We start from the raw sequence: 24229 nt of genomic DNA on the forward strand, positions 1-24229 counted from the left end.
TCGCCTGTTCTTATGTCCCAGCATGACTCGCAAAACCAGTCCTGGGCCATGTGAAGCTCGTTTCCTCCTCCGGTTCGTTTGTCGCCTGTTTCATTCCTCTGGCATCTTCCAGGGCCTCAGGTATGGAACAGGGGAAAGAGGGGCTGTGACCCCGCACCAGACAGGGGTCTTCTTGTACCCGCAGAAGCCCGGGCCCCCCTCGTTCTCTGCCTTCCGCTAAAATGCAAAAGATTTCAAGGAAGCGGAGAGCTCCCGTGCACACCTCGCGCGTCGAAGGGCGAAACGCATCCCGAGAACCAGGAGCCGCGTCTGCAGAGCCTAGTGCCTCCCAGGGGCCACCCCTCCCTCCCAGCGCCTTTGTTCTAAACCTCCAGGCTGGTTCCTCCACGGGGTCAGGGAGGCGGCCCAGCCCCAGATGAGATACTAAGTACAAAGTGTGGCCCTTCATTCGGTCCTGGGTATTTTTTTAAAAACCGTAAAGGATGTTACTGGGGGTAGTTCGAGTATGGACTGTTTGTTAGATCATCTTGGTGCACGAATGACAAATGGTAATTTGGGGGTGTCGGGTGGGGGAGTCTCCAGGTCTCAGAAGCTCTTTCTTGGGGGGCTGTGGCGCAGGAAGGTGCTGAGGAGGCTCTGACTTTGGCCTGAGGTTGAGCCTCAGAGTGTCCTGTGGGTCGTCTGCCTGTTTCAGGCGGTGTCTGTCCGGCACAGTCTTCCTCCCCAGCACTGGGTGTTGGGTCAAGCTCTGCGTCCCGGGAGGACTGAACGTTTATGGAACACACAGGAGGGCAGCTTTATGTTAAGGTCCACAGCTCCGCCGACCGATCCAGCCAGAGCCCCCCGTCGCTCTCTGACTCCGTTCGTCAGGAGGAGGATCCAGCGCGTTTGGGAGCCTGGGACCCCTTTTGGGGGAAGCAGATGAGCCAGTCTCCGCGGGCCCCACTAGGGCTGGAGGAGCGGAAACCAACTCAGGGAGAGGAGACTGCGGCCTGCAGGGGAGCTCCGCGGGGACGAGAGTTTGCCTCTTGTTCACTGCTGCGACCCCGCGACGTGAGCAGAGGCTGGTGCACTGCGGGATCTCGGCCAAGTTCCCTAGAATAAATACCCAAACCGATCCGTTGATCACTTTCTAGACATCAGTGATGAGTTATTCCTCCTTTTAATACTCTTGGGGTGAATGGAATCCAGCTGCCCCAGTGGCCTAGTGGATAAGAAACTAGCCTCCTAAGCCAGGGATTGTGGGTTCAAGTCCCACCTGGGGTAATGTGATGGCTGTAAATGTGTAGCCCTCTTTTGGATAACAAAGGATGTAGAAATGTGTATGCAGAGAAACAGACAGGATAATATTATATTAGTGGTAGATGAGAATGATAGATAGACAGGACCAGGTTAGCTCAGCTAAACTTCGAATCCCCCCCCCCCCATATTTGAAATGGAAACTTGTCAAAGATGCCCAATCCCTCCAGGATAAGGGAAAAGTGAAAGGTTTACGTCTCTTTCTCTCCCAACAGGAGAAGGGAAGAAGAAACTCTCATATCTCAATGGGAAAATGCGGGAGGCCCGTTGGCTCTCGGGAAGGCAGTCCTTGCATACACACCTCTTTGATCCGCCAGTTCCACCCCCTGTGAATCCGTGTTCTAGAAGTAAAAGTGCCGGTGTACGTACGAGGATGCTTTATTGTAGCAGTAGAGGATGCTTTATTGTAGCAGTTTGGTATAATAAAAAGGGGTAGGGGAAGATGGCCATCAGTAGGGGAAGAATTGAACACATTTGGTCTCGTTAATGTTGTTCAGCCTCAGAAAAGAACCTTTAATCGACCCTAGTGTCTTGGAAGACCCACCACGGGAGAGATGTATGATAAAGGTTTTCGTAAAACCAGCGGCACCTCCCGCGCCCAGATGTTTGCGTTGATGGGTGAGAGGCTCTTAACACTCAGGGCCAGAGGAGCGGAGGTCAGAAAAGAGAGACTAGAATAATAGGAAAGTATGAAGGACAAGTGGAAACCGAAAATGCAGAAAACAGACGCTGGTCCCTTGATGTGTGAATATGTCAGAATTGAACGGGCGCCTGCGGAATTGGAAGGGACGTGGGCAAATGCTAATGTGGATTTGAGTTGGTTCATGATGGTGATTTTCTGCTTGGATTTCTATTCCAATACAGTGACTTTTTATAGTTCCTCTAGGGCGCAAAGGGCCTCCTCGGCGGAGTCTTGGCGTTGGTCCAGGATTTGGGGTCTGTCCCGATTATCGTGTGACTCAGTGAGCGCTCTGGTGGCGGGAGGGCCCGGTCCTTGGGAACAGAGGCCAGCCGGGCTCTAGGAAGGGGACCTGGGGGGTCCAGGCGTGCGCTTCTCGGCCAGAGCGCGCGGGGTCCAGGACCACATCTCAGACCGGCCGCCTCCGGGCCTTCCTCCCTCCCTCTGTCCCTCCCTTCCTTCCTCTAAAGACGGCAGGGCGGCTACTGGAACAGGTGAGAGAGAATCGTCCCTAAAAGGACGGCTACCGCGGTTCCTGAGCGTCCTAAAGGTTGCGCTGGGTTCACCGCGCGGTCAGCCCGGAGACCAAGGAGATGGAAATGGAAAGCAGCAACTGCCTCGGATCGGGTGCGACCCCCTTTCTTGTCTAAAAATCCGTTTTGTTAACTGCTGTATCCCCAGTGACTGACATACAGAAGTCGCTCAATAAGTGAGAGAATGTGTGACTTTATTAGGTGATGGGGTCTCGGGGCGCTGCTTGGAACCAAGCGCTTAGTGGGGGATGCACCTCCATCCTGGGGGCACAGCCTCGCCCGGTGGGCATCGTCACTGAGCCCCTGCCTGGGGCTCCCAGGCCTGTGGAGTCCCTGTGCCACCTGCTGACTAGGACGCTTGGGTCAAAAGCTGACGTCGATTCTCCTCGGAGGGCGGGATCCGGCCGGCGGTTGGTGGCACTCCCCGCTTCATGCTGGCGGTCAGGCGTACATTTCTTTCTGGGCAGAGAGGAAACTTCTAAGCGCCCGGCTAGCTCAGTCGGTAGAGCATGAGACCCTTAATCTCAGGGTCGTGGGTTCGAGCCCCACGTCGGGCGGAAGTTTGCTTTTCTCTCATGCCCTAGGCTGCACAAATGAGTGAGACATCCAAGACTCTTAATTAAGTACACGCCCTGTAGATATTTTCAAGTGAGTCTGTAAGTTTAGCAAGACTTAGATGAGATCCATATCACTAGGGCAATTGAAAGAGAGAGGGGCAAACTCTCCGCTCCAGAGGGGGTTGTTAGAGGCGGTGAGTATCGCACACATAATTACAATTTTTCTAGTAGCCACATTAAAATTTAAGTAAAATTAGTTTAATATATTCTATTTGAATGAATGTATTATCATTTTACATGTAACGAATATAGAAATCATTAACGAGATATGTTACATTCATGTTTTAAAATTCTAATCCTTCGAAATCTGGAGTGTTTTGCCATTACAGCATATCCCAATTCAGACTGTCCACATGTCAAGTGCTCCAGAGCCACCTGTGGCTGTTGGCCACTGCCTTGGACAGCACAGGCCTAGATGTGACTACCAGCTTACAAGTAATACAAGGGATTGGAAGAGAATGGTAAACCACAGCACAAAGGTGTGATAAGCAAACTCCAGAGTGCAGGAAACCTTCCAGGACAAACCTACTTTTGAATATGCTTGGAAATTTTTATGATATAAAAGGGAAGGGGAAAAAGAAGAAACAGCCTTTTAAATAAAAAATGGTGTTTTGCAATAGTGTCTCATACTAACCGGTTTACAGGGGGCAGTACTGTGTATAGGCATCTGGAGCTATCCTGCCAGTTCTACCGTTTCTCAATCTGAAAAATGTAGATAATAATAGATCTAGAGGGCACATCAAATATGATGTGCACATAAATATGAGGGCACATCAAAATTTCATGGCAAGATTTGTAGTATCCTTTAATTCTATTTTTCCATTGCTTTTCGAAGAGGGAGATTTATTGTAAGGAATTGGCTCACGTGATTATGGAGGCTGGTAAGTGCCAATGTCTGCCAGGCAAGTTGGCAAACTGGAAGGCCAAGAAGAGCCCATGATGTTTCAGCTGGATTCGGAAGGAAGGAAAAAGCCAGGTCCCAGTTGGCTAAAGCACACCCCCTGTTGGTGGTGGGGATGGTGCATTGAGAGACGCATTCTGAGAAAAGACACATTAGCCCCTTAAGCAGGGGAATCGCGTGATGAACGTGGGTGTTTTGGGGGGAAAACACAGTTCTGCACAGACTGACCGCAGGTTGAAACAGGACAGAGAGGCAGGCTCTTGTAGGGGGCGGGCCTAGGTTGGAGTTGCTGGTGGCAGTTGGCAGGAGACTAAAAAAAATCTAGATTAAGGGGTAGCTGTTCAGCCCTGCCTATTAAAAACCATAAGCTATTCTGGTCCTTTGAGCTTTACCCTTAAGTAAACTCTAGTGGTATTTTGTAAATAAATAATTTTCTTTTATTCATTTTATGTGTTATTTTCTCATTTTCCAACAATGCACATAAATAGTTCTGTCCTAATAAAAGAAATAAATCTTCATGATTCACAAATAAGAAATGGAATTCCCAGAAATTCTCAGAAATTCCAAATTATGTTATTCTATATTTCTCGTAATAGTTTATTTACAGTTTTAAAATAATAACTGACCATAATAATAATAATAATAATAATGAATCATCTTTCTGTGACAGGGTGAAACTAAAAATTGCAGAGTTTTCTGTAAAAAGAGACATAATAATAAATTCATGTTTTATTATTTGAACTAATGTACTGTGACAAGAAGATTACATATTTCAATAACATGTAAAAATGATCCTCCCAAAATAGAAAAAATAAGATAAAAATGATCTCTACTTGACATAGACATTACAAAAATAAAAAAAATTTTTCCCTTTGTGACACAGATATTTGATAATGGAAAACAGTAAAAGAGGGTAACATTAACATAAAACAAATATAAAATAAAATCATTTAAAAATCAAAAGGTAAACCACAAATACATAATATTTAAAAGCTGCCATTCTTAAAACGAAATTATACATGGGTCAATTAAGAAGAAAAAAAAAATTAAAGAGAAAAAAATTACAGAGGCAGAAGTAGACTAGAGGTTACCAGAAACTGGGGGAAGGATTAGTGGGTACAGAATTTATGTTTAAGATGATGAAAAAGTTTCAGAAATAAATAGGGGTGGTCATCCCACAGCATTGTGAATGTAATTAATTCCATGCAATTATATGCTTTAAAATGCTTAAAATAGCAATTCTTATGTTATATATATTTTACCACAATAAAAAAGTGAAATTACTTTTCCAAAGCATTACTTGCCATATTTGATAGTCTTTGAACTTGATAGTCAAATTGTACACTGAATTGCTTTGCATAAACCCAGTTCTTTTTTTAACAATGGCAATATTTTGTCTGCTTGCTCTGATTTTTGGTTTTGCTATTAAAATTGATATTGCTTTTGGCAAATCACACTTTAGATCAGTTTCTGATTTGTCAGAGTATTCCAGACAAACATTTATTTTTACATAAAATACATTTCTTCTGCTAATGCTAATGTGTTTACAAAGAATTGTAGCCTATAGGAAGTATACAAACATGGGGAAAAAATGCTCACAAACATTATTTGACAGTATTTGAATAAAATAGTGGTCGGATCTCTTGGCAAAATTAACAGCATGCTTTAGAGAATCATATATTAAAATTGCCAACACAAGGACTTGTTTTGTTTTCAAAACTAGATATTTCTTGTACTACAACTCATAGGATTAGTAGAAAGTATACTATGTATATAAGTGCATTAATTTTATTTTATTTGCAGAAATAATCACCATTAGCAGAAGGCAGGGCCAGGAACACACATTGTAATATAGCAACAGCTACAAGCAAGACTGAGTCATGACTGATTCTCTCCTACCTGCTCCTGTTCCAGTTCCCAGAAATGTCTACCTTAACCTTTAACTCCACCTATCGGCACTTCCTGCTCTGCTTTCGACTTGATACCTGGATTTCTTTGAATCAGTAACATCTCCATATAGACTATTAAACATTAATTCTCACAGAAGAGTTGTAATAATTCTCCTGTTTTTCCTGACTTTCTACTCGTATACAATTTGGAAAAACATGAACTCACTAAGAAATTTTCAGAAGTAGCGTTCACATGAAAGTTCTAGTTCCAAGAGTCCTATGTTTGTTATCACTGAGAATTCATCACTTGTACTGGGACCCAAATCTCTTTAGAGTCTAAATGATGCTGGAGATGAAGGTTCTTGGATTTCCTAAGGGAAGAATCCTATGGGGAACCTACAGTAACTCCAAGCTCACATGGCAGAGTCACACTCACACTGAAAGTTTATTGAAAAGCAAAAGTGCATGCAGAAGGGTGCGTGGGCATCCTTGCAAGTGAGGAACTCCCCTTGAACTCTTAGGGAAGGGTTTATATGTTGTTCTGCGATGGGGATGTTTATCTTCACTAAGGGAAGGAATAGTCAAGAAAAAGTGGGACAAAAGGGAGTTTTAGGTGTTCTCACAAGTGTAGGCTCAATTCTAGGACAAAGGGGGTTTTTGATGGTTGTGATTTTGTTTTCTGCTCAGAAAACCACAGGATTCTGAAAAAGGGCAAGCTGATCAGTAGGGTGGTTTAGCTGCTGCTAGCAGGTGCTAGTTTGAGCGCCTCCCTGGGGCAAGCCCCTGTTCTATCCTGCCTCACAACCTGCAAATTACTTTTAAACACAGTTATTAATAAACCCTGGTACATTTTTTGCTGTTATAGTTTAGTCACATACATTCAAGCAAAAAAATCAATGTTATCAACTCTTGATTCCCTTGGCTTCTTCTTTTGGGTACATTTTTTTCCCAAGGTGTTTATTTTTTTGGTGGCTGGTGGGTACAAAGATCCAAACCCTTGACCTTGGTGTTACAACACCAAGCTCTAACCAACTGAGATAGCTGACCAGCCCTTTTTTTCAGCTTGAAGATATTATCTTATTTCCTCTCTTGTGACATTGGTTTATAGACTTGCCATGACAATTTCAACAACATGTTTTGCCACACTATCATTGGCAGACTGTAGGTGTCAGACTATCAACATCCAATCTAAACCCTTTCTTCCTTCTCTGCCTCTGTGACAGAGGCTTTACAATCTAAACATGAGGAATTTCAGGCTCCCTTGCAGCTGGTGGTGGCATATGACACCCTTCCCCTCTCTCCTTTCTAACAGTCCAGACAAGGACAGATGGAGAAGCCATCCTGAGACCACGAGGGCTTGTCCAAGAGAACCACAGAAGCAACAACACTGACATTGCACCAGTGCCAGCAACCGCCAGCCCCACGTTTCTCAGAAAATAAGCTCTTTTTGTTTAAGCCACTGTTCAATGGGTTTTGTGGTCCTTGAGCTAACCAGTATTTTCATGAACCTGTTGGTAGCTCACACAGTCATCTTTATCACTTTATTTCTCCAGTCTCTTAAATCATTTGCTGTCTTCACTGGATTATTGAAATGTGTCAGAGCTCTTCCCATGCCATTCAAAACCCCTTCCCCCTTGTGGTCAGATGTGTCTCCATAATGTTGTGGTAGAGCAGTGATTTTCAAGCTTCACAGTGCATAAGTATCAGGCACTAGTTTGAGAATGAAAATTCTGGGCTCTACCCCAGACATCTGATTATGTGGTTCTGGAGTGGAGCCCGAGGGTCTGCATTTGAACAAGCACTCTGGTAATTCACACATCACAGGTGGTTCACAGATCACATTTGATGGAACTTTGCTGTAGGGAATAGCGCGTAAGCATGCAAGATCTGAAACCAGAAAACCTGGGTTAAGATCATGACTTCACCACTTGCCCACTGTGTATCCTTGAGAAAATGAACTAACCTCTCTGAATCTTGGTTTCTTCACCTGCAAAACAGGGATGATAATAGTGCCTACCACAGTGTGTTGTTTTTGTTAGAATTAAATGAAGGAGTGTGTGCCCAGCACTTGGAACTCCACGAATGTTAGTTATTACTACCAAATAGTAGTCGTTCAGCCTCTATCTTTTAAATTTCTGGGTCAAAGCGTGGGTGGCTTGTACATGCACCATGTTCTCTCATACTTCTAGTTGATACAATTGTCTGCAATGTCAAGAAAAATATTTTTAGTGCTCTCATACCCTTCTCTCCCTATATATTCCAGTAGGTCGAGTTTTATATTTTCTTTATGCATTTGTATTTGGTCAAGAAAAACTCCACAGTGCTGGCCATAGGCAGGGAGCTGCTGTCATAGTAAGAGGGACCAGCCTTCCTCACTCCTCACTGGACATATTTTTACTCACAATTTATAAGCTCAAGAATATTTATGCATCCATTTCTTATTTTCTTCTTCAAGCCAGACTCTTAAATGTCTCCAATATCTTAAGTCATTTTTAATGGTTTTCTTTGGACACCTAGAAATTTTATATACCCCTCAAGTTTGGGGGACTAAATAATGTAAAGAGAGCTTAACACCACTTTTTTTCACCATATTTTTATTTTTATTAATTAATTTATTTTTATTGTAACAAAATTGGTTGTACATATCTATGGGGTACAGAATTGCATTTTTAGGAATTTAATATATGCAAAAAATGTTGAGAGGCCAATCCAATGAACAGCCATATATCCACCACCTAGATTCACCTAGACTTTTTGTGATAGGTTTGCCATTTTTGCTTTTATGATTCTGTTGTTGAACCATTTGAAAAGTTGAAGGCTTCGTGACACAACAGACTTATGTCCCCCTCAGCCTGTATTTCCTAAGACTAAGGACAGTACCCAGCATAAGCAAAATATCTTTAACACACCCCCAAAATGAACAATTCTTTAATGTCATCTAATTTACAGTTCACATTAAAATCTCCCCAAACGTCTTTTATAGCTATTTATCTTGAACCAGAATCCAATCAAGTTTCAAGCATTACTTCTGGTTGTTACAGTCTCTTCATTAGTTTTTTTAAAACCTAGAATAGTCACCCTCCTTTTTAATTTTTTTCATATCAAACCTTGTTTTTTATTGTGATAATATACATATATAAAATATGCCAATTTACCAATTTCAAAGTGTAAAATTCATGGCATTAATTACATTAACACTGTTTGCAACCATCACCACTATCTGTTTCCAAAACATTTTCATCACCCAAAACAGAAACTCTGTAACTATTAAGCAATAACTATTCCCCACCCCCAGTCCCTAATAACCTCTAATCTACTTTTTGTTTCTGTGGATTTGCCTATTCTAGATACTACATATAAGTGAAATGATATATTATTTATCCTTTTGTGTCTGGCTTCTATCACTGAGCCTAATGTTTTCCAGGTTCATCCATGTTGTAGCATGTGTCAGTGCTTCATTCTTTTTTATGGCTCAATACTATTCCACTGTAAGGATCTACATTTTGTTTGTCCATTCATCTGTTAATGAACACTTGGGTTGTTTCCACATTTTGACTATTGTGAATAATGTTGCAATGAGCATTATTGTAAAAATAAATGTTTGAGTCCCTGTTTTCAATTCTTCGGGGTGTAAACCTAGAAATGGAATTGCTGGGTTGTATGATAATTCTGTTTAGCTTTTTGAGGAGCCATCAAACTGCTTTCCATACAGTTTCACCATTTTACATTCCCACCAGCAATGTACAGAATTCCAATTTCTCCACATTCTCTCAACAGTTGTTATTTTTATTTTTATTTATTTTTTTTTTTAAATTGTAGCCATCCTAATAGGTGTAAGGTGGTATCTAACTGTGGTACCTCTTTTTTTTTTTTTTTTTTTTAATGAGATTGACTTCTTGAAGAGATCTGACCCATTGTTTTATAGATTGTCCCACATTCTGAATTTGGTTGTTTCCTTATGGTGTTGTTTAACATAATCCTCCATCCTGTATTTACTATAAACTAGAATTCAGATCCAAAAGTCTTATTAGATTCAGATTAGACTTTTTTGATAATAAAATCTTCATAGGTGATATATATTTCATATTGTGTCATATTAGGAGGCACACACTGTAAGGTTGTCAAACTATTAGTAATGCCATTTGAAAACTTGGTAAAGGTTATGCGACTGGTAAAGACGGTTGGTGGTTTGTTGTAGTGACTTTATAAAAGTAGTTCTTGTAATAGTATATTTTCCTACTTGCAATGAACAAGTAACCTGTAGAATAATTTAATTTGATACTATGTGAATATTCTCTTCCCAACAACATTTCACCAATTTCTTTTAATGCACCTTTATAATCATGGCATCAATCAATTATTTCATTGGGAATTATAAAATGATGATTTCCTATTTCTGTCATTTTTATATATTTCTTAATTGGCATTCTGTAAAGAAGAGCTTTTTCCATGAACCAGTGACAAACTTCGGATCCTTTGTAAAGGACAGGGTGAACACTAAATTCTTTCCTTTTAATTATTTTTTTCACATCCAATTATTACAAATTACCTTAAATTTTTTTGTATTTGTAATAGAAAAAATACTTTGAGCATTTCCTTATTTCCTGGTACACACATCATGTCCTAGACTCACCTTGTCCTTTTCCCTACCCAGACCTGGAATCAGTGATTTCCGCAAGGAATGCTATTTCCTTTTAGTAGGAAATAGTATTTTGAAACCAAGATCTGGGTGCTAAGGGTGTTCATTGATACTAGGTTGTCATTGGTTACAGCTTGTTAATTTATCTCTGTACCTCACATGTTCCTTCTCCAATCCTTTGCTCAACTCTGCTGATGGAGTGTCTCTATTGGATTATGGTAACTAAATTTTTGTTTATGGGCATTCCCTTCCATTTCCATTATTCAGACTTGTTCAGGGAACTGCTCTTTCTCCATTTAGTCCCAGTGATAATGCGTATCACTGGATTCCTGCATGGGATGGTTAGGGTTTATGACCCAGGATGACCAGAATTCCCCACTCTCCCATCCAGAATGGTTGGTTCAGGTTTGGGCACATGACCCAAGAAAGGAAGATCACAGCCTCACCCGGAGTTAATAAATAAACACTGGTGGAGAGAAGTTCTATGTGCCCTGTGATTTCTAGTCAGGGAGGATGTGAGTTTGGAACTACTGGTGGACAACTTTCTACCACAAGAGGAGAGACAGTCTGCAGAGTGAAGTTGAATAGAAGCAAACAGTACAGAAAGACAGAAAAATATGTGTCCCCAAGTCATTGTTTGGGTCCCTGAATTTAGCTCTGCCTGAAACACACAGACTTTGCAAGAAGACACTTTGGACTTTTCTTTTTTTTTTTTTTTTTTTGTCTTTTTTTTGTGACCAGCACTCAGCCAGTGAGTGCACCGGTCACTCCTATATAGGATCCGAACCCGCGGTGGGAGCGTTGCCGCGCTCCCAGCACCGCACTCTCCTGAGTGCGCCACGGGCTCGGCCCCACTTTGGACTTTTCAACATCAACCAATAGGTTCCATTTCTCCTGAGGCTGATGTGAACTGGCTTTCTACCACTTGCAAACAATGTCTTTACTAATTCAGTAGCTATTCTCCCCTCCTGCTCAGGTCCTTCATATTAATTTTATGGGTTGTTTTGGTTTGGTTGGTTTTGATGTTTTTTGGCTATTTGGGGGGATAGAATGGACACAACTTCCTGTCTAATAGCATGTATCTGATAGAGTCATGAGGGCTCATCATAACCCTGAGGTTTTTGTCTTGAGTTACCAGAAGTAGGTAAATGCTATTTATTAAAATACCACAGTCAGGGGCCGAGCCCGTGGCGCACTTGGTAGAGTGCTGCGCTGGGAGCGCGGCGACTCTCCCGCCGCGGGTTCGGATCCCATATAGGAATGACCAGTGCGCTCACTGGCTGAGTGCTGGTCACGAAAAAGACAAAAAAAAAAAAATACCACAGTCAGAATGAGGAACACAGCTTATAAATAACTCATAGTGGAAGATTACTTAGAGAAACATTCTGGTTTCCAGAGGACATTTTTTTTCAGAGATTTGACTGCCACCTCTGACTCGAGGTGTGTTAGTCTGTTTCGGTTGCTTTTAACAGAATACTTGAAACTGGGTAATTTATAAAGAAATATAATTTATTTCTTACAGTTCAGAGGCTGGGAAGTCCAAAGTCCAGGGAACACATCTGGTGAGGGTCTTCTTGTTGGTGATGACTTTCTGCAGTGATGCGGGGTGTCATATGGTGAATGACTTGAGCAAGAGATCTGCTCACTCACTCTCCTTATAAAGCCATCAGAACCACACCCATTACCATCCCTTAGACCATTAATTTATCAATCCGTGAATGGATCGATCTACTCACTAGGGCATGGTCCTCACGCTAATCACCTCTTAAAGGACTGACCTTTCAACTACTGTAATAAGATTTCCCACTGTCTATACTGTTACAGTGGGGATTAATACATGAATCTTTGGGGGACACAATTCAACCCAGGCACAGGGTGTATGGTTTTTATGAATAACTCTTTGATGTTATAAACTCAGGAAAGTAAACTTTACAGTGCATGAGATCAAATGATTTATGGGTACCTTAAAGCCAGATTTTGCCTTCAGAACTACTACAGAGGAAAATTTTTGAAGAGTGGTACCTATTGCATTCAGGAATTCTCTTTTCTTCACTGGAGTTCATGTTCTACCAATTTATATATGGACTCAGCAATGGTCCCTATTTCTATCTCATTTACCCCTTATAAAAATGACTATTGAATATGAAGATAAGCATGTGACACTATTTCCAAATGATATTTGTCCAGAGTCCAGATGGTTGAGCAGAGAGCTAATGATGTAAATGTGATTTAATACTTTTAGCCTCCTCCTAGTGGATATGGTCCTGTCTCAGAGCATTGATGAGGTTAGAAGTCATGAGATGTTCAATATAAATTACCTCATTTAGTCAACACAACTCTACAAGGTGAATATTATTTCTCCACTCTATAGGTGGTGAAATTTTGTTGGGCTGGCCAGTTAGCTCAGTTGGTTAGAGCAAGTGTTATAAAACAAAGGTCAGATGGTGAAATTTTGTGATTCAGTGGAGGCTGGAAGCTTTCCCAAGGTCATACAACTGGTAATGGTGGATCTGAGAATTGAGATGTGAAAGCCTAAAGGTTATTCTCTTAATCCCACTACAGCTTCATGTATGGTATGTCCCAAAAAGGAAAATCCCAGCTTGGGTAAAGGATAAAATAGCAGGAATGTTTTTGCTAATGGTTACCCCAATATTGCATCATTTTCAGTGTTGCCAAGTCTCAAAGTAGGAATTACATAACTCGGATGACTCAAAAGATCCCAAGGAGAAGGGACAATTACTGTCTCCTTGTCTCTAATGAGTCTCTCAGGGAATGTGGCCCTCATGGTCATGAAGATTCCTGTAAAGAGCTTGCCCTGTGATTCTCCCAAACATCCTTCCTGCACCAAGGCCTGAGTCCATGCACTGCAGCTCCTTGTTCATGCAGACTCAGCCTGAAAACCCCAATAACCAGTCTTTCCCTCTCAGACCAACAACTGTTGCTTTGCCTCCCATGGATTTGTCACCCCTTTCACCCTGGGTGATGGAGCTGCCAAACATTACTCAAAGCCCATCTCCTCTGAGCAGTGAGAAGTCCCTAAAAGGGGTTAATCTCATGGAATCCTCAAGAGAGAGGCATTCCTTCCATTTGGGAAATTAACCATAAATTGGGGTTCTCTTCCCACTTTTATTCTCCAGACCAGGAAGTTTCAGGAAGAGAACATGGGTGGGGTTTTTACTAAATACAGTTTAACAAGTTGAACAATAGAAGCTGGTAACATTCAGTAAGACAAGCAAGGTGACATTCCATAATACAATTTGCAAGAAGTTAAGTTGATCCACCAACAAAAGCTTGATTTTAGCAAACATTCTCTTTTTACAGCAATTTCCCAGTACCTTTACATATCAATCAGTAACCTGTCTGTCTTTGAGCCAGCAACCTTGCTGTGTTACAATTCTTTATCTTACAATGGAGACTATATAGCCTGGGGAAATTTTCCTATCTTTTGCAAGGTTAACATTTGAAACTAGAAGGCTTTGGAAAACTGGGCCCTGTGAAATACATTTGCTTTATGTATACTCCACATCCCCCCCATTTTATTTATTTAAAAGCAAAAGCAAAAGCTATAGATCAGGTTTTCACAGTTAAGACAAAAGCATTTAAAGCAAAGTTAGTATCATTTAGCATGGCAAGTCCTTTTAATTTACTTCTGGTGAGAACTGATGTCATCATCTCTCAGAGTGGCTGCATCAGCATCATTCCAGATGCTGTGAACTGGGTTTAATTACCAGTCGTGGAAACTCCGGAATGGGATTCTCTCCATATAGTAGTTGATTTTGAGTCCAGAGAGTTTGTTGATGCTAAACTGTCCAGGACATCACTGCTTTCAAAGCATCTAGTCTTTGTAAAATTTTTTGATCAATTATAAATCTTTTGTTTAAGAACAGGGTGTCTCATCCAAGTTACAAACACCCTCTTTAAGGCCAGGAAAATTTAGAGAACTGCTTTTGTAGAGAAGATGTTATTCCCCCCTTTATGATCAAAGCATTCCTCATAAAAGCATGGATGATCAATATTTTGATTGAAAAGGTCTTACTTTTCTTTGTATAAATCCCTCAGTGCTGGAAAGGCTCTTTCCCAGGTGGTCTTGTCCCACATCAGGGGAAAAGATGAACAGGAGGATGAAACAGCAGTAGGCCAAGTTAGGGCAACATGAAAGAGGGTCAGCAGCTTAGAAGAGACATGCTATCTTATAACCAAAGTTTTAAATTATATCCTGTTATAAAGAGAGAGAGAGTTAATTATCATTGAACTTATAAAAATAGCCACATTGCCATAATAATCGTAAGGATACTTAACGTTATTAAGTTTGGGGGAGATCAAATAAGGAGAAAACAAATGCTTTTACTTCTGTTTTAAATGACATTTCACCAAACTGTTGTCAGTTATAGATAGCTTAAGAGGGAGTTTTTTTTAGATTTGGAAAACAAAACGTTAAGAGAACCAGTACAGTTTCAAAATAAGGAAATTGTAAAAACCCATAATTCTTTTTAATTAGTTCACTAATTAACTTTTGTTGTGTTGACCTTTGTGAACAATTTCACAAACCCATCAGTTTCTTTATTAGAATTTTGGATATTTAGTTTAAAGGTATGAACTCAAGGTTTGTCAGGAAGCTGTACCTAACATAACATTTAAAATTATGGGCCGAGCCCATGGCGCACTCGGGAGTGCGGCGCTGGGAGCGTGGCGACGCTCCCGCCGCAGGTTTGGATCCTATATAGGAATGGCCAGTGCACTCACTGGCTGAGTACCGGTCACAAAAAAGACAAATAAATAAATAAATAAATAATAAAATAAAATTATAATTGAACCAAGATTATGACTGGTAGCATTTATATCAAGACCCAGATTTTCAAAACCTTACAAGATTTTGGAACACATATTCATAACATTTTAATGCTGACAATGCTATCCCATATAGTCTTAATTTATCAAATAAGCCAGTTAATTTTGATACATTTTTTATACATCCTTTGAGAAACTCCAGGGTCTTTGGAACTCCTCAAAGTTAATTTAATTCAAAAGGTTGAGCTTTCAGAATTTAGTTTTGGAAAGTCCTGTCAAATAACAAAAGGCTTAAAATGTTTAGTTGAATAAGATCACAAATTACTACAAAAAATAAAACCAAAGTGACAAAGGGTTTCAAAGGCAGAGAGCACAAGAACTTATCATGCACAACTTAAAAGACCTCTAGAAAAGAAAAATGTAATCCTGTTTGATTAGTAAACCCAGGCAGTGATGTGTGCTGATAAGAACACTTTTATACATTCAAGTTAGTAAATAGGAGTTCATTTGTCAGAGCAAATTACACAAAGCCCAGTTTGAGTTTTAGCTATTTTTACCAAATACATATTTATGGTTTTCCAGCCCAAAACTTGGTGTATTGAATTTATACCCCTATCAGTTAATGTTAACTAAGGCCTATGCAATATTGGGCATAGGTCTCCTTTCACTAACCATCCTTGGTCCCAAGTTTCCATGTGGCATTTAGGGCCATGTGGCACTTAAGACAGAGGGCAGTATTCACAAAAATAATGTCTAAAAGATACTGTTTCTCCCTGCATGGCCAGGAGGCAGAGCTGAGATAGCAAGGAGACATATTGACTTAGTGACAGATTTAGGTAAAAGGTTTAAGTCAAATTTTGAAAATGTATTTATTTTGTCAAAACTTTAGAAAATTTAAGTCATGTGAACTTGAAAAGTATACTTATTTATTTAATGAGCATGCATTAATTATAAGCCAATGTGGTATCATGTAGACAGTATAAATACACACACAGACATGAACATGTAGACAAAACATACAGCTTACATACACATATAAGCAGACATAAACAACAAGAACAAATAAGAATCTTGTAGGTTTTGTTCAAAATGTAATAAAAAACTCACTAGTAAAAAGGACAGTCAGGTTTAGATTGTGTTTTATTTATTTTATTTATTTTTTTATTTTTTATTTTTTTTCTTTTTGGTCTTTTTCATGACCGGCACTCAGCCAGTGAGTGCACCGGCCATTCCTATATGGGATCCGAACCCGCGGCGGGAGAGTCGCCGCGCTCCCAGCGCAGCACTCTCCCAAGTGCGCCACGGGCTCGGCCCCTAGATTGTGTTTTTTTTTTTTTAAAAAGACTTAGTGGTGAGGCATTCTGTTTTAGAGAAAGCAAGATAACAAATTTACATTATAAAGCAAAGTATGCAAGCCTTTTCAAGAAGATGCAGAGAAGATTTTTTTCCTTTTAAGAAAATAACATAGAATTCTACCACAGGATTTTGTGAAGAAATACATAGATGAGCTTAGAAGAGAATTTAGAAGCCTGTTTAAGATAACCAGATGGATGCCAGAAAATTTGAGACCATCTAGTTAAATAGGTAGATTTTAGTTTAGTTTTTGTTTCTCAAATGAGTTACTGAGCTTAAGGGCTGAGCTATTGAAAGCTATTTGACTGTTGAAGTTTTTAAATTTACTCTGGGTCAATTTGGAGCTGTTGTCATTATTTTCATTACTTGTGGTCTGATGTGTACCATCCCCTGTGAGATGGATTGAGGTGTGATGGCGAGATGTTGAGATTTGGGGACCAGATTCAATTCCTCATCTGGTTTGGGGTTCCACATAAGGTTTGACAGCCTTAGCAGGAATCCATAATGGGCCTGTGGGTGAAAGAACAGATGCATACTCTCTCCCCCATGTTAACAATTCAACAGATCTCAACCATTGTGGTCCTGTTGGCAGTGGTGGAATAAAACCAAGGGTCTAGGTCACTTTTTAGGAGGTATAAAGTGTCATTCTATGGCCGTTAATTTTTACAAATTACAGTTTAAAATATTTAGTGTAAACAAAGCCTTAAAGACCTGTTCATGAGGGGCCAGTGCTATATCTATATTACCCCTCCTTTGTTTACTTATTTGAGATTTAAGAAGGCCATTAGCTCTTTCAACAATTGCCTGGCCATTGGGGTTAAATGGGATTCCTGTGACATATTTAATGGTCCAGTTGTCACAGAATACTTGAAAGATTTTGGAGGTGTATGCTTGTGCATTATCTGTTTTAATTTGATTTGGAATCCCCATGGTGGCAAAGGCAGAAAGACAATGTTTTTTAACATGTTTAGCAGTTTCTCCTGTTTCGGCAGTGGCATGAATAAGACCAGAGTAAGTATCAATAGTAACATGTAAATATTTAAGACGTCCAAAAGTGGAATAATGAGTGACTTTCATTTGCCAAATTTCATTACCTTTTATTCCTCAAGGATTAACTCCTCCAGGAAAATTAGGTTTAGAAAACCTCTGATAATCAGGACAAACACGAACAATATCTTGAGCTTGCCTGTAAGAGATCTGATGCATGTTAGCCAAAGCTCATGCATCCTGATGAAAAAACTGATGAGAATCAATAGCTTTTTGTAAAACATTATTATACATAATAAAGTGATTAACCATATCATTTCCAATTGATAATGGGCCAGTGTTTTAGTCTGTTTTGTGTTGCTATAACAGAATACCTGAAACTGAGTGATTTATAAAGAAGAGTGTAAGAACCCAAATGCCCCAAGGGATCACACGGAGGAATGTAAGAACCCAAATGCTCCAAGGATCACACCAAGGAATGTAAGAACCCAAATGCCCCAAGGGATCACACTCTGATCACATAAGTCCTTCTCGGCCACACCCCATCATGGCGTTGGTTGCCCTTCTCTTCGTACTCTCCTTCCCGCCGGTGCGAATGGCACACCAATCAGCTCACCCCAAGCCCCATGTGGTATGCTAAGTAGGGATTGTATTTTAAGCCAATCAGCCTTCCCTAAAAGCCCTATATATATGTGTGTGTGCCGCCTAATAAACGAGCTCTCTCCGGTGGATCGTCAACTGGTGTCCACTCGTCCTTTCAAAGAGAGGTTTATTTGGCTTACTATTCTGGGACAGCTGCATCTGGCATGGGCCTCAGGCTGCTTCTACTCATGGTGGAAAGTGGCAGGCAGCCAGCGGGTACAAGCAGATCACATGGCAAGAGGAAGCAAGAGAGAGGAAGGAAGAGAGAGAGAGATGGTGCCAGGGTCTTTTTAAGCAACGAGCTCTCGCGGGAACTAATAGAGCGAGAACTCACTCATTAATCGCCCCTCCCCCAGGGAGAGCATTAATCCATTCATGAGGGATCCGCCCCCATGACTCAATCAGTTTCCAACACTGCCACATTGGGGATCAAATTTCCACATGAGTTTTGGAGGGGACAACACAACCAAACTCCATCAGCCAGGAAGACCAGGATTAATAATATCAGGATCATACCCAGTAAGTACTTGACAACAGTGTCTTCCCCTAGTGAGTAGCTGAATACATTGTTCTAATTTAGTATATAATTTCCTTTTTTGTTGATGGGGTAAGAAAATCCATTCAATGACTCCTATTTGAGGAAGAAATTGGCAAAGCAAACCTGTGGGACTATGTGGGGTGTTTAAAGCAATGAAATTAATGACTTGAGATTTAACAATATGTGTTAATTGTCTGGAATGTAAAAAGGATTCAATCTGTTTTAATTCTAATTTTGCTTTTTCAGATAAGTAACAAGGGAAGGACAGATCAGGGTCTCCCTTTAGAGTATTAAACAAATGTTGTAATTGATAAGTTGGAACACCCATAGAAGGGTGGAGCCAGTTGATATGGCCAAGTAATTTTTGTAAGTCATTTAGAGTAAAAGCCTCCTGAATATGGAAAGATGTATTTTGTATACTTCTTGTGGCTGTATAATTCTCTGAGTGATTTAAAAACCAAGGTATTTCCAAGGTTCCCTTTTTTGAATTTTATCTGGAGCTACTTGTAAACCAACATTATCAACTTGTTTGATTAAATGTAGATAAACTTGTGATAGCAGTTCTGGATTGTCATGAGCATTGTCAATTTGTCTAGTTATAGCATCTTTTTTTTTTTTTTAAAGATGACCGGTATGGGGATCTTAACCCTTGACTTGGTGTTGTCAGAACCACGCTCATCCAGTGAGCTAACCGGCCATTCCTATATGAGATCCGAACCCGGGGCCTTGGTGTTATCAGCACCGCACTCTCCCGAGTGAGCCACGGGCCGGCCCTAGTTATAGCATCTTGAAGACGATTCATAAAATCTATATAAGGCTCAGTGGGTCCCTGTCTAACAGCAGCAAAAGATTTAGCGGGAGTATTCCAGGGACTATGTGATGGCTCTAAATGCCCCATTTGTAACTGTTGTTTAACAAGTAAAGTAGCTTGATTTAATTTCTCCCCTTTAAGGGGCCACTGTTCCACCCAAACCGGAGGACCAGGGGTCCATTGTAGTTTGAATGGTGGGACTGTGGCCGTGGCCATCATGATAGATTTTGAAGGAGATGCCCCAATATAAACATCCCATTGAGCAGGGAGGTCTCGGCCCCACAGGGTTTGAGGGAGATCTGGAACATAAGGCATAATGGGGTCAGTTTGTCCCTCGGGGCCAGTACACAACAAAGGATTTTTACTTTGATTAGGGATTTTGGACCTGCCTAATCCAGTAAGTGTAACTGGTGAAGAAGTTACTTTCCATAATGGAGTCCAATCCTTTTTAGCAATTATGGTAACATCAGCCCCCAACTCTGTAATTAATTTTTGTTCAACAATGTCAACAGAGGCTGAGTCTTATCTACTCTTTGTATCTAAAATGCATCAGGGGAAGCAAGAGGTTGAAGTTTAGATTTTGTTTCAGGAATTTTGTCCCAAGCCTTTACGGCTGCTCTAGTTGTTTGGTCAAGTAACATGTCCATGCTAATCTGAACCTCATTTTGTAAATTTTCAAGCGAAATAGCATGTAAGGCTTCCTGATATTCTTGTAGCCATATAGTATCTTGAGCAAGAGTTAAAACTGTTTTTCCAAGTGTTTTCCAATCCCAAGGGGTCATATTATGCCCATTAGCAATTGATTCTAAGTATTCCTTAGTAAAAGTACTATGTAAGCCATTTTCTGTGATGCTCTTTTTAAATCTTTCAGACAAGGAGAATGGGAGGTTTTCATGTCTCAACTGAGTCCCAGTTCTTACAATGGGAAAGACATGATGAGCATCAACTCCCATGTTATGTCCTTCTTTAAGACAGGACTCCATCAAGGGAACAAATGAATTGTTTGCTTCCAAAGGTGGAGGTGGGGGGAGAGGAGGAGGAGGAGGCAAGGATTGTTTTTCATCCTCTTTAATGGTATAAACACGTTTTTGCCTTTTGCTAAGGTTCTGAATAATTTTTAAAGCAATTTGACATAATTTCCAAACCACTATAATCAATAATAATTTAGTTAGATGACAGTTAGTTACTTTATAACCTACTGCCTTAAGGAGACATAGAAGTAGTGAACTATGTTGAACTTTCCTCATAGACAGTAAACTACTCATAATCACAAGAATAGATAGAAAATTGAGGGAGTAAGAAAGCAAAATTTCCAGGCAAAGCCCTAGCTAGACACTGCAGCAGGCATGCAATCACTTAATCGAAAGCCACCTCTGTGATCTCCTTTACTGGGATGAGTCCCCCTTACTGGGATTTCCCTTTTGATGGGATGAGTAGATGTCCTCTTCTTTTTTTCCCTTTTTACTGGGACTTCCCTTTTTACATGATGAGTAACAGACATCATTTTTCTTTCCCCCCCTTTTGTTGGCACCTCCCTTTTGTCAGGATGAGTGGCGGATGTACTTTTACTTTCCTTTCCAAGGCTTGGCAGGTCAGTCTCTGATTTGTGGACCCAGAATTCGTCACATTGGAGTCACCATTTTTTGCTTTGCCTACCACAGATTTGTCACCCCTTTTCCCCTGGGTGATGGAGCTGCCAAACATTACTCAAAACCCATCTCTTCTGAGCAGTGAGAAGCCCCCAAAAGGGGTTAATCCCCCAGAACCCTCAAGAGAGAGGCTTTCCTTCCATTTGTGAAATTAACCACGAATTGGGGCTCTCTTCCAGCATTTATTCTCCAGACCAGGAAGTATCGGGAAGAGAACATGGGTTTTTGCTAAGTATAGTTTAACAAGTTTAACAATAGAAGCTGGTAACATTCAGTAAGACAAGCAAGGTGACCTTCCATAATGCAATTTGCAAGAAGTTAAGTTGATCCACAAACAAAAGCTTGATTTTAGCAAACATTCTCTTCTTACAGCAATTTCCCAGCATCTTTACATATCAATCGGTAACCTGTCTGTCTTTGAGCCAGCAACCTTGCTGTGTTACAATTCTTTACCTTAGGGCTGGCCCGTGGCTCACTCGGGAGAGTGTGGTGCTGATAACACCAAGGCCCCAGGTTCAGATCCCGTATAGGGATGGCCGGTTGCTCGCTTGGTGAGCGTGGTGCTGACAACACCAAGTCAAGGGTTTAGATCCCCTTACCAGTCATCTTTCAAAAAAATAAAATAAAATAAAATAAAATAAAACAATTCTTTACCTTACAAAGGAGACTATAGTCTGGGGAAAATTTCCTATCTTTTGCAAGGTTAACATTTGAAACTGGAAGGCTTTGGAAAACCAGGCCCTGTGAAATACATTTGCTTTATGTATACTCAACAAACAACCTCTGGCCAGGTCTGAAAAAGTGAGGCAGCCCAGCACTCCTGGTGATAGTGAGAACTGCCACTGTTTCTGGGTAAGAGTTAGTCAGTGGGACTTAATCAGTATGTGCTTGTCAGAAGGAGAAATAGAAACTGTCCTGAGATCACCAGCAGTTCTTTGCAGACACATGGTCATGACCAGCACTTGCCTTGTCTGTTTATGAGATCCTAACCTGTCAGGAACACAAGTGGGCTGAGTATCTGCTCATACCTCTGAGTTGTTTCCATTTTAATTTTGCAAATTAGATCCAGGGAACTCAGTGAACTTAGCCAAGAAAGCTTGGCTCTGACCTCTGTAAAGTGCTCTGTAAATGTGAGCACTGCAAGCAGCAGCAGCAGCAATATTATCTTTCCACCCTGGGAGCAGTTATTGATTGGTTGCTGATACAATCCTCAGAACAAATGTGTTAGGAATGTGTAACATGTCCAGATTAGAGATAAAGAAACTGAAACATTTTCTCTAAGGCAATATCACTAATGGTATTGGTGACGTTAATACTCTATATTAAATGCTTTTTACATATCAGTCTCTATGACAGTGGTATTACACTTGTTCTCCAGTCCTCATTATAAATATTAAAATCTCTATTAATATTCTTATATCTGTAGTGTTTTATAGCACTTACTTTTAAAAAATACATGACAATGATGGAAAGTTCAAACAGTACAAAGGATTGAAGGGTGAAACCACTGTCACAATCACCCGAGTGTCATACCACAGATGCCATGCACACATGCACAAGCAAATTATCTAATTTTGGTAATAAAGGAATTGAGACCCCGAGGAGTCCAGTCACTGGCCAAAACACACAAGGAGCAAAATTCGAATGCCTTACCAATGACAAATGTCCTTTCTCTTTATAATGTTCTTAACTCTTAATCATCTTAACCATTATTTTCCAGGCCTTTCTGAATTTGCCTGCTTGTGAGCCCAGGCTCCCAGGACCAGGAGAGGGACAAACCAGTCGAGCGTCTCCGAATTCCTCCTCCGGGGACTTTCCAGGCAGCCCCAGCAGCAGCAGCTCCTCTTCGTGCTCTTCCTGAGCATGTACCTGGCCATGGTCCTGGGAAACTTGCTCATCGTCCTGGCCATCAGCATCGACTCCCACCTGCACATGCCCATGTACTTCCTCCTCAGCAACCTGTCCTTCATGGACGTCTGCTTCTCCTCCACCACCGTCCCCAAGATGCTGACCAACCACATACTTGGGAGTCACAGCATCTCCTTCTCTGGGTGTCTCACGCAGATGTATTTTGTGTTTGTCTTTGTGGACATAGACAGTTTCCTCCTGGCTGTGATGGCCTGTGACCTATGCCACCCCTTACATCACGTAACAAAGATAACCCATCAGCTGTGTCCTGCTGGTCACTGGATCGTGGGTCACTGCCAACCTGAATGTCCTATTGCACACCCTGCTGATGGCTCGACTCTCATTCTGTGCAGGAAACGTGATCCCCCACTTCTTCTGGGATGTGAATGCCCTCCTGAAACTCTCCTGCTGGGACACACAACTCAATGAGCTGATGATTCTTACAGAGGGTGCCCTGATCATGATTACCCCGTTGGTTTGCATCCTGGCTTCCTATGTGCACATCACCTGTGCTGTCCTGAGGGTCTCATCCACAAGGGGAAGGTGGAAAGCCTTCTCCACCTGTGGCTCCCACCTGGCTGTGGTTTCCCTCTTCTATGACACCATCACTGCTGTCTATTTCAACCCTTCATTGTCACACTCAGCTGAGGAAGACATCGTGGCTACTGTGATGTTTACAGTGGTGACCCCCATGCTAAACCCCTTCATTTACAGCCTGAGGAACAGGGACTTGAAAGGTGCTCTAAGAAAAGTGTTTGGCTGGAAGACTTTTTCTGTCTGATGCAAGAATCAAGATTGAATCTCATTTCCAAGGAAATCAGTTTCTCACCAATTGAGCATAATGCAGCAGGTGTTCATCAAAGATGGTCTGGAGACAAACACATTGATAACTCTGAGAGGGGCACAAAGCAGGCGATCATCATTTGTTAGTGGACTGTGATTCACCTGTAACCTTGTTGCATCTATTGAGTAATGAGACCTCTTTGTAATAGTAAA

General features: G+C 41.1%; 1 non-coding gene and 1 pseudogene across 1 annotated transcript; both read left to right on the forward strand.

The window, feature by feature from the left end:
• The first annotated feature begins 22 nt into the window (after positions 1-22).
• Positions 23-24014, forward strand: LOC134380987 (olfactory receptor 1F1-like; annotated as a pseudogene).
• TRNAK-CUU (transfer RNA lysine (anticodon CUU)) lies at positions 2996-3068 on the forward strand. The gene has a single exon. It is a non-coding gene; the product is annotated as a tRNA-Lys (tRNA).
• Positions 24015-24229: the final 215 nt, after the last annotated feature.

Source organism: Cynocephalus volans, chromosome 6 (genome assembly GCF_027409185.1).
Source record: "Cynocephalus volans isolate mCynVol1 chromosome 6, mCynVol1.pri, whole genome shotgun sequence".
Classification (NCBI taxonomy): domain Eukaryota; kingdom Metazoa; phylum Chordata; class Mammalia; order Dermoptera; family Cynocephalidae; genus Cynocephalus; species Cynocephalus volans.